Genomic DNA, 12,122 nt, shown 5'->3' with positions numbered 1-12,122 from the left:
TTTTCTGGTGACAAGATACTACTACTACCTATTCATTTGCCCTGGCCCCCAGGACCAAGGTGAGACAAGCAGTGTCACTGGGACCGCCCATGTTGTCAGTTCTGGGCACATTTATCGTACCTGTTTTAAGACATATTTTTTCTTCTTATGATGCGTAGAAGAATGATATCAAAGGGAAGATTAGTCTTTGTATCCAAAACTAGACTATGGGAAATTTAGCCAACACCAGAAAATTAGCTAACCTCATTATTTTTACCCTAATTGTGTTACACAGAAATGATTTTTAATAAAATAGCAAATCCACCTCCAAGATTGATTTGGCTTCTCAAATCTCTATTTCATGCTTAAGTACCAACTGTCTTCATTCCTTTTGAGGTATCTGACCACCTGTACTGAAACTAATCATTTCCTTTCATACAGAGTGCTTTAAAGTAAGAGTTGCTAAAAAAAACTTTTGGTCATTTCCACCATCATCTGGGATCTGAGACAGTAACTTAAAGTAGATAGAGTGTTATTCTATGTCCAGTCTTCCTGTGTCAATCAGCACTTGCCTTTTTACTTCAGGATAACAAAATGAGGGTGCCTAATTGTAATTCAAATATTTCTAAGTTCATCTCAGCCCATTTACAAACAGTACAGATATGATTCTGATCATCAATGGATATGAAGTGTTGTTCAGTTTACATTTCTTATCATCACGTGGGCTAGCCCACAGAATCTGTAGCTTATTCTCAATGTTCAAAGCATAGCTTGTTTTGAGGCACCAAGATTTCTAAAAGTAAGCGGAAATGTAACTTAAAATCAGCAACTAAAATTTCATAACTTAACCTATTCCTGCATATTTTAGATGTTATCCTTTAAGCAGTAAACTAAATATTTATGCAATTGCAGCTGATTAAAAACAAGCTGTTATTAATAAATATACAGGAAAAACATATAAAGATTGGCATAAGGAAATAACAGACTTTCCTGTGATTTGCATTCACCTTCTTATATTTAACATATATTTATTGAGCCTCTAATATGTGCCAGGTATCATACTTGGCATTGAAGATATAGAAATGAACAAAGCAGATGTTATTTCTGTCCTTACACTGGCCTCCAATCTAACTGATAAAGAAGAAAGAGTACTATAAGTAAATTCCTTTATCATAAATAAAATGATGAAAAGAGTGAAAATTTTAAAGTTGTCATTCATGTGAACTTATTGCCAGAAAACTGGAAATAAAACTCCAATGGGTCTTCATGCAGCAGTATTTGTACTCATACAACAAAATTTAATAGAATTTTAAAATTTTATAGTAGAAGACATGTCAAATGCAGTTTACATTTCTCAGCCAGTAATTATATTTTCTTACAAGTGATTATTACATTTTTACAGACAGACACAACAAATAATAAGAGGTTTTATTTGAGAGGAGAAACAAGAATGGGGTCTTTTTTAGATGAAAGGGGTATAATAAATTTATGAGACCTCACATACAGCTACAATACAATAAATTAGAAGGATTAATAGAATTGTGAGCTACAGTAACCTGCCCTAGAGTAGAATGCCTATTTCATGGAGCTCGATAATAGTTTATCATTGACTCCATGGGAATTCCCACAATATATTAGCTGTGGTGTAACAATAAAGCACACACAGTAAGGGGCATGTCCCTTTTGACACACATTCTCTTCCCACACTTATTTTACCGGGGAAACAACTCTGGTGCAGTTTAATTAAACTGCACTGCAATGAATTAGTCCAGGTCTTAGCCCTCTGACAGAGAGGGGCCTGGCAGTACCACAGGGGTTTGCCCCCTTAGGATACCAGAGAGACTTCAGAAAACCTGGGAAAAAAAAGTGTAGTGTCCCTCAAATGACAGTGTCACTGGGCAAGACTAGAGCTGTCAATCAGGTCACTTAAGGAAGCACTCACCCCCTTTGGAGAAGTTTTTATATTTCCCCATTTGTTGACTATGGATCAGTCTTTTGAGAAACATCTAAATGCCCTGGGAAGGTTATGTTCTATTGCCCTGGCTGGGGACAAGACCGTCACTGCTCACTTTAAACAAAAATGGCCTTGTTATTTTAAAGTCCACTGTGTATTCATAGCTAGCTTTAGAAAAGCGAGCCAGAAAGTAAAACTGGAAATAAACTTAGGATGACGATGAGTTCAAATAGACTCTATTGGAAATAAGATATGAATAAAAACATTTTCGTTCAAAGTAAAGACTGTCCAGCTAAACATGATCTAGAATATCCAAGATGGGAGGGTATTACAGAAGATATGTTATTTCCCCAGAGTTTCTGATCAACAGAGTAGTAAGGTTACACCCCACCCCCATGACAAAGAAAATCTTAAATTATTGATGAATATTCTTATTTTATCTGAACACTGTTTATTAATTCATGAGGGTGTTTGGAATTGAAAAATAAAAATTCACAAAACAATTACATTTTTAATAACCGCTTCTAGCTAGACACATTGAATATTTAAGTGAACCAACACACAAAGACCTCAAAAGAATTTATTAGACAATGGCAATTAGATCTCTAATAACTTGGCTCCACTGGAATTACTGAGCTCTATTTAGATGCCAGACATGGCACCTTAGTGATGGGTATACCATGTCGCCACCCTGCCTTTGGCTGGGGACCCTGAGAAATGACAGCCCCATTAGGTGTCGTGTAAAGCAGCTGACCTCACACTCTCAGCACTTGATCTTTGCACTGCAAGTGACCATTTGTCACTGTTGCCCAGAGATGAAACTCAGGTGACTCAATGTCACCACTGCCTTTTCAAAAGAATGAGATAATTATGAGTTTTTTCTAAGCCTAGGACAGAAGATGCAAATTTGCTTAGAAAAATAATAGGCAAATTAAAAGGAACAGAATTTTTTACTCATAGGGAATATGCTTTCTAATCATTACAAAAATTATCTGGATTTGCAACTTTCTAACCAAAGGAAAGAAAGGAGAACTATGGCTGCCTGAAAACTTTTCCCTAAGTAGGTAATAGAGAATAAAAGTATTTCTACCAGAGCAAACACATTAACATAGAGCACTCACAGAGGCTTCATTACAGAAATATGATTTCTCTTTCCTTCTCAAACAAGGTATAGAAAACAAGGCTTAGTTTTCTATAAATTGGGGTTCCCATTATAGAAAATTTGCCACCACAATATTTTCAAGCTATGGGGATAATATTATTTCCTTTATTTGTTGTGCCTTAGAAGTCCCGGAATTTGAGCCCGTTAGTTAAGAGATAAGCTCCTCACGTTTCCAGTCTTCTGGACCGTTTATCACCTCAGGTGATTCGGAAATCTCTGTGTGGATTTCAAAATAGTAGCTATTGTGTATTAGTGATCATTATTTGCAGGCACTGTTGCTAAGTGCTTTATATAGTATATTTTATGAGTGCTTCGTTTTAATTCTCACTAGAAGCACAGGAGTTTGGTATTATCGTCATTTTATTGATAAGCAAACTGAGAGTCAGAAAATTTATGTTATTTACCCATAAGCAACAGAACTAATAGGGAACTGAGCTTGGATTCAAACTGAGTCTTTCTATCTGTAAAATAGATGGGTTAAATTTTTATCTACATTATCTCTCAAAATTAAAGTTTGGAGATCTTTTCTCACTAGTAACTATTTCCATACTATAATCTACTTGGGAAAAAGTCTAATTTTTTCAACAAGATTCTTAAGAAACTGAGTCAGCTTTTAACTCTCTAAACCCATCCTATTAGGTAGTGACAGAGGCCGAAATATTGTTCTATTCGGGGAAGCCACTTTATTATTTAGACTGAACTTTGTTGTTCATGGGCATTGTGGTCTTGTTCCTTCTTCATGCACCTATGTCTCCACAGGAAAGGAAAAGTGGAAAGATTTTCTTTCCACTGGATATGCAACTCTGACACTGAAAACATTGCCTTAATTGTCAATAGAAGAAAAAACTGAAACTCAAACTTATGATAAGCTGCCTGTAACAATGCTCATCCCCATCATTACCTCCCGCTTCCCAGCCTAACCCTCGATTAGGAGAAATGGGATTTCTTTACAGCTGGAATGTATAATTTAATCACTTTTTAATTTATTGGAATTAAATAGCAAGAATAGCAAGACCTGTATTTTTGTGAATTCAGCATCTCAGTTTTAACATCCACAGGCCTTGTTTTCCCAATTTATTTTATATTCCCATATTTTCCCATTTTGTAGTATTTATGAAACAAAGTTTTGTATCATCCCTTGAACTTTTGTTTTTGTTTTTGTTTTTGTTTTTTTGCGGTACGCGGGCCTCTCACTGCTGTGGCCTCTCCCCTTGCGGAGCACAGGCTCCGGACGCGCAGGCTCAGCGGCCATGGCTCACGGGCCCAGCCGCTCTGCGGCATGTGGGATCCTCCTGGACCGGGGCACAAACCCGTGTCCCCTGCATCGGCAGGCGGACTCTCAACCACTGCGCCACCAGGGAAGCCCCCCTTGAACTTTTTATTTGGAAATGCCAAGCATATCAATGAAAAATAAATTTTTGACAATTTCAATATTTCCATATAATTAGAACTAATATTTGGCTGACTTTAAATATGATGGTCTATACCAACACTTTTTTAAAAAGTAAAATATAATAAAAGTATTTTTTGAAAGGACTTTTCTTTTTTTTTGGTTGCGCCAGGACTTAGTTGCAACAGGTGGGCTCCTTAGTTGCAGCACTGAGTGGTCCTTAGCTGCGGCTCGCCGGCTCCTTAGTTGTGGCATGCGAACTCTTAATTGCGGCCTATGTGTGGGTTCTAGTTCCCCTACCAGGGATCAAACCCGGGTCCCCTGCATTGGGAGCGTGGAGTCCTAACCATGGCACCACCAGGGAAGTCCCTAAAAGTATTTTAAAATATTAAAATGCAAATATATGGAAAGACTTTAATATATAGCTGATGTCAAATGAAAGAAAGGGAAACGGCCAGGTGCCAAGAGAGGAGCCAGAACAGGAAGCTTACAAGACACATGGAATCAGTCAGAGAGATGTGGGCGAGTTACATGACCAGAGGCTAAGGTTTCATTTTCCATGAAGGACAGACGTTGCCCTGAACCCAGGCATTGTAAGGAGGCAGAAACAAAACCTTTCCTGAAATTAAGCTCTCAAAGGGGATGCCTCTTTGGTGTAAGGTAAGGACTCCACCCAAAAGTTCAAGAGACAAAAAAGGACACTGTCACTTCCAAGGGCTCTTCAAGGCTTAGAAAAATAAAAATTTATTTTCCATTCAGCCTGTGTTATCTTGGGGCATAGGAATCCTTAAGCCAAAAAGCATAAAAATTTATTTCCAACTCTTCAATTTTAAACAACTGGTAGAGGAAAATGAAAAGCTACTCTGAATTAGCACTACAGGATTCTAGATGACAGTTGTTTTCATTCAGCATGATTCTCTGGCCCTGGACAAATACACACACAATCATCAATAAAGCTGATCTAAACTCCAAAGTGCAAATCCTAAGAGGAAATACTCCAACATGAATACAATAAGCAATACAACAAACAGGAAGGTTTAGAACCCATTTCAGGTAATAAGATAATATGAAACTATAAACTAAGTACATTTTAAATTATTGAGGGGATAATAAAAAGAACAAAAGCTATAAGGAGAGAATAGAACATTATCTTAAAAATCAAGATATTGAAAAAATGAGTCTACTTCAGAAAAAAAGAAAAAGGAAATTTTGGAATTAAATATGGAAATTAAAAATGTAGGGGACTTCCCTGGTGGTCCAGTGGTAACGAATCTGCCTCATAATGCAGGGGATGTGGGTTCGAATCTGCCTTATAATGCAGGGGATGTGGGTTCGATCCCTAAGATCCCACAGGGCAACTAAGCCTGCAGACCACAACTACAGAGCTCGCGCACCTCAACTAGAGAGCCTGCGTGCCACAAACTACAGAGCCCATGTGCCCTGGAGCCTGTGTGTCATAACTAGAGAGAGAAAACCCACATGCCACAATTACAGAGAAGCCCACTTGCTGCAACGAAAGATCCCACGTGCCTCAGTGAAGATCCCGTGTGCTGCAACTAAGACTCGACATGGCCAAAAATAAAAAAATAAAATATATTTTTTTTAAATGTAAAGGATGAATTACATACATAGCAGAACATATGGAGCTGCAGGTTTAGATTAGAGAACTGGAAGATAATTCTGAAGAAACTACCCAGGGGTAATGTAGTAAGAGAAGTAAAGGAGTAAGAAATATGAAAAAGAATAGAAGAAATACGGGAAATAAAATGTCTAACATATAGGATATAGGAGTTCCAGGAGGAGAGAAACATATTCAACAAGATGATGTTTGATAATTCTCTGTAATTAATGAATGACAAGAATCATTTGATTTAAAAATCACAAAGAGCCCAAAGCACAATAACAAACATAAATCTACTTCAAACACTGCTTGCTGCAACTATAAAATATCAAAACAGAAAGAAAATATTAAAAGCAAACAGAAAGAAAAGATAGATCATCTGCAAAGGAATAAAAATTAGACTGTCAATAGACTTACAGTGAGCTAAAATAGAGGCCAGAAAATAATGCTCAAGAAAAATAACTATCAACCTAGAATCTATAACCAGCTCAAATAGCACTCAAAGGCAAGGATGAACAGGTTATAGGAAATAAAAGGAATAGAGGAATAAGTTAAATGACATCACGAAGAAGTAATCAAAAAATTCAGTAAGTGGGACATTCTCAAAACAACTGGTCTGGTATCTTCAAAAAAAATCAACAGCATGAAAATAAGAGAAGGATAGGCTCTATGCTAGGTTAAGAAGATTTAAGGGTATAAGAAATAGATGCAGTGTGTAGTTTGGGTTGGATCCTGGTTTAAAAAAAGAGATTTTTAAAAATTGGAAACATGGACAAAATCTGAATATATACTGAGTATTAGTTGATATTAGAGAATTTTTAGTAAATGGTAATGAAATTTTATATGTATTGGAGATATTCTTAGTTTAGAGAAGCATGTTGAAATCTTTGCAATTAGGGGTTAAGTAGCATGATGTCTGTAAATTTATTTGTAAGCTGCTTAGTTAAAGTGTGTGTGTGTGTGTGTGTGTGTAGAGAGTGCAAAAGTGGCAAAAAAGTTAACAAATTTTTTAGTCTAGATGATAGGCATATGGGTGTATATGGTTCTATTTTTCTACTTTTTTATATGTTTGAACTTTTCATAATAAAAAATTAGAGAGAAAGGATGAGGTAAAGATATTCATATTCAAAGACTGAGATTATTTTTTGTCACTCGCAAACCACACCAAAAGGTTTTGTAATAAATAAATTTTGGTAAGAAGAAAATTGAACTGAGGAAACAACGGTGAACAAATAAGATGGAAAGTAAATCAATAGAAACAATGAAAATAATGACTACTAGAGGGGGAGCAGGCAAAATCAACGATGGAAATAAAACACTCCCGTCAAAATTTGAGAGGTGACTCAAGGAATGCATCTTAGAAGTTTCTAAGAAATGTAAAGATGTGTATTAACAAAAAGATTTTTAAACAAGTATGCATGTTTTAAAAGGTGAGGCATTCATTGGAAGAACAGAAAAAAATTATTACTTCAAAAGAAGAATGAAACAAAGAAAATTATAAATCAAATCATTCCAATAGAAAGCAAAAGAAGAGAAACAAGAGAAAAGTAAATGGAAAATTAAATATAACATAGTATAAATAAACAAAAATACTCCAGTTATGGCAATAAGTATAAATGGCTTTAAATCACTAGTTAAAAGATCCTCAGATTGAATGTTTAAAACTGTATCTATATGCTATTTATAAAATACATCAGCAATGATATGGATGAATTTCAAAAACATAATGTTGAGTTTTCTGAAAGTTTCAGAAAAATACTATGATACAAATTATATAAATGTTTAATACACACACAAAAACTAAAACTATAATACTCATACATAGTACTATTCAGCAACAAAAAGAAACACACTTTTAGTCATTTTTGAAAAGACAAAATTACAAAATATTGGTTGCCAGGGGTAAGGTATGAGAGGATAGAGGGGAGGAGTTGGATGTGATTATAAAGGGCATAACATGAGAGAGATCGTTGTGAAGATGGAATAATTCTGTACCGTGCAGTGGTGGTTATATCAATCTAAACTGTGGTAAAAATGACAGAACTTTATACATATGTTGTACCAATGTCATGTTCTGGTTTTGATATTGTACTATAGATACATAAGAGGTAACCATTGGGGGAAACTCAGTAAAGGGTACACAGGACCTCCCTGTACTATCGCTTACAATTCTTATGAGTCTAAAATAATTTTAAAATAAAAAGGTTTTTACAATACTATACCTGTGTTTAACTAAATATGTATATATTAAAAGTATAAAAACATCTTGGATTTATTTCAATTTTTCTGAATGTTACATGCTTGATACTTGATATTTACAAAGTAATAATAGCAGTGACGCAGAAGATAAGAATTGTAATAGCTTACAAACAACAATGTTTAATCCTGGTATGGTATCAGAAAATAACATGCACAGGCAAATTAAACAAGATATTTAAAGATTCTTTAGTTTTGTGATAATTCTTAATTCATTTAACTCCAGTCTCAGAGACTCAGAAGGAATTGTGATATTCCAGTTTGAGTAGAGAACACAGGCAGTCCTGACTTTGCATGCTTCCCATACAAATGAATTTCAGTTACTACGGATTGGTTAAATAGTATCTGTCCTCCAAAAACAATTCAAATTTCAGGTACCACAGTATCTGCAACATGAGTAACTGCACAAATTACAAACTTCCCTGCTCGCTCTTCAGGCCACAAATCACTACATAAATAAAAGATATGCATCATGATCAGTGCGCAATCACATCACTTCTTTTCAAAGTCTGTTGCTTGGTGATCAATCACTGAGCATGTGATCACTGAGTGCACACACAGACAGTAAAGTGTGTAATTGTGCTGTATTCTTGTTTCCCAGTGACAAACTCAAGTGACATTTTGCAAAAATAGATAATCAAAAGAGGAAATTGGCCAATAAAGATGAAAGTTCAACAAAGAAAAGTGGAAATGCTGGAAATTAGAATCAGACATAAGTGCAGGTATAGAAGGAATAATTGATCATGTGAATGTAGACACTCTCACCATTAGAGACTCCAGCAAGAGGAGCTTAGTGAAGGCAAACATAGTGGGAAATGGCTGTAATGAAATGACTGAATATGTCCCAGAGAAAGTGACTCCAGCAAAAAGCTTCACACAGAAGGAATTCTCAGAGATATTTCTCAATGATGAAATGCACAGGATAAAATGTTGGAAGTTGATCCAAACTTTAAAATGAGTATAACGACTGAGCAACACACAGAAAAGATACTCACTCCTTATTGCAAATTATACACAAGAAGACAAGCATTGTTCAAACTATCTAAGTTTTTACAAATAAAACATAATTCTAAATATTTCTAAGTTTTATATTACAGTATACTAAATATTAGTTTTACTGTTTTTTGCATGTCACTATACATGTATATACAGGTATAAACAACAGTAGGAGAGTTTTTAATGTTTTGACCAAAATGGTTAAAGATCACAGAACAATCGCAATTTCTTCCCATTGATTTTAAGGTTGTCTGCACAGTTAATTTTACTGCCTCACACTGCGGTGCAAAGCAGCCTGCCTATATGTAAAGGTGATACTATACTTGCGCATAAATTGAGTAATGATTCCATTCCTCTTTAATACATTTTCTATATGACTTAGGAGATAAATAACACAAACAGGACTTACTTATGCTTCTCTACTGACCCTGTATGCTGTCATTTGACAGTCAAATCCCCTTTTTAATGGTCCTTCACATATTTTTCAGCAATAGAACTCTTGCTTTAAATGAAATCTGAAGTGAAACAACAAATCAAGGTTGTACTTTTATTTTGCTTATAAAGCTAATTAATAAGAATTAAGATGAATTAATGACTACATGAGAACTACAGTCATTTCGACCTAAGCACCAATTTTTTCCTAAATGTTTTGTTCACTATTCAGAGATACACATAGATAAATAGCTGCAAATGCTACCAGTTCATTTGAAGGGTAGTTCAAGCTACCCTTGAAATTGCTGAATACTCTTCAATTAATCAGACAGGGATAGTTTGCCTATTTGAGTACGTGTGAAACTTAAAAAAAAAAAAAAACTTTAGATGGTCACTTTATTCCAAAATATGCACAAAAATTTTAAAAAGGGAAAGGACACAAAATAATTATCAGAATTATAAGTAAGAATTATTAAAGAAAGAGGTTTGTAGTAGCATTCTTTATAATAACTAAATTTTTTTAATGGATTTGACTTAAATATCCAAATTTAGATGAATGATTGTGCAAAATACAGTAAGTTCAGAATGAAATATTAAGCATCCATGAAAAATTATGTTTAGGAAAAGTTTTAAACAATGAGAGGAAACGCATAGAAACAAAAAGACTATAAGATGACTGGGACTTCCCTTGCAGCTTTCATAAGAATGGTTAAGAATCTGCACTTCTGCTGCAGGGGGCAAGGGTTCGATCCCTGGTCAGGGAACTAAGATCCCGCATGCCACGTGGAGTGACAAAAAAAAAAACAACAACTGTAAGATGATATACGTAATGCAGCTATGTTTTTTTAAATGTACTAAAATACTAAATAGCAATATAATGCTAACAATTGTCCCTGGAATGTAGAATTGTGAATGTTTGATTAATGGGTAAAAGGATTGATATTTGCATCTTTAGTTTTCAACACTTTCTAAACTATAAATTACAATAGATGTATTTTTAAATACTTCTCTAATAAAAATTGCATAAATCAAATAAGCTTCCCCTTCTGAACTAGAGGTGGTTCTCAAAACACCCTTGCAGCTTGGGCAACAAAGCAGGAATTCCTCTTGGTGAGGAACTTTTGAGAAAGCTTATCTATATCATATTTAGGTCCCATCCTCAGAGATTAAGCTCAGTAAGGAAAGACAGGAACCCATGATCCCCACCAAAGCAGCTGCCAGGAAGTCCTGCAGCAACTCTTCCCTGACCCCACTCCCACCTTCATCTCCTTGTACTCATCATGGAGAATTTGCCAGAATGGAATTTGCCTGTAGCTTTTGCATCACTTAATGTTTTGTAACAACTTAATATGGTGGAAAAATACTAAATCATTCCTCCTAAATTTGGTTATAGCTTATATAAATAAGACATCTTTGGTAAAACAGTATTATTTTATAAGGAAAGATCAGGACAAATGATTACTCTCTTAAAATACCAAACTAAGTAAATAATCAAGCCAAACCAAATGAAAAGAAGTAAAATCAGAGAGAACAAAACATGATCAAGTATCAATTTACCCTAAGTCATTCTTTGGAGGTAGTGTATTTGAAAAGCATTAGTATATAATGAACCTATGTGATATGTTTATAGTTTCATTATCATTAAGTTGAGGGTCTATTAAATAGTTCAATTTTATTTTTTACTGTAATTGTTTATTATAAAACATAGGCACATGATTTTTTAAATAAATTCAAATAGACTTAAAGCAGTAAAATAAAAATAAATATCTCCAACCTCAAGTCCTACTCTCTGGAGGTAAAATTATTAATTCCTTGGGTCGCATTGTAGAAATTTTGGGGACATATACAAGAAAGCAAATACAAAAACATATTCATTTTATGCATGTGAGAAACATAATATACCTACTACATTATCTTTTCTCCCTTAAAAGTATACATTGGTAAATCTTCCATGTTAGCACATAAAAGTAAACTTCATTCTTTGTAACAGTTAAATGTTATTTCATACACAATTGTACTATTATTTACTTAATTTCCTATTGATACATATTTAATTTCCTTCCAGTTCTTACATTATAATCTACTGAAATGATCATGCATGTATATTCAAGTAGGATGAATTCTTAGCAATAAAACTGCTAGGCCAAAGGCATACGCATTTTAATTGTTGAGAGATATTACCCAATTACCATATACATATATGAGTTCACACTAACTAATACTCCCATGAACAGTATATAGGAATAAGTCTTTCCCCAAAACCTTATCTTGAAGCATTTTTCTATGATTGTAAAGCATATACACTGTAAATAAATACAATTTCATCCACAGT

The sequence above is a fragment of the Delphinapterus leucas genome, chromosome 5 (genome assembly GCF_059928025.1).
Source record: "Delphinapterus leucas isolate spDelLeu-1000000601 "Yukka" chromosome 5, BTC_Dleu_Yukka2, whole genome shotgun sequence".
NCBI lineage: Eukaryota > Metazoa > Chordata > Mammalia > Artiodactyla > Monodontidae > Delphinapterus > Delphinapterus leucas.
This window is presented reverse-complemented; position numbering follows the sequence as displayed.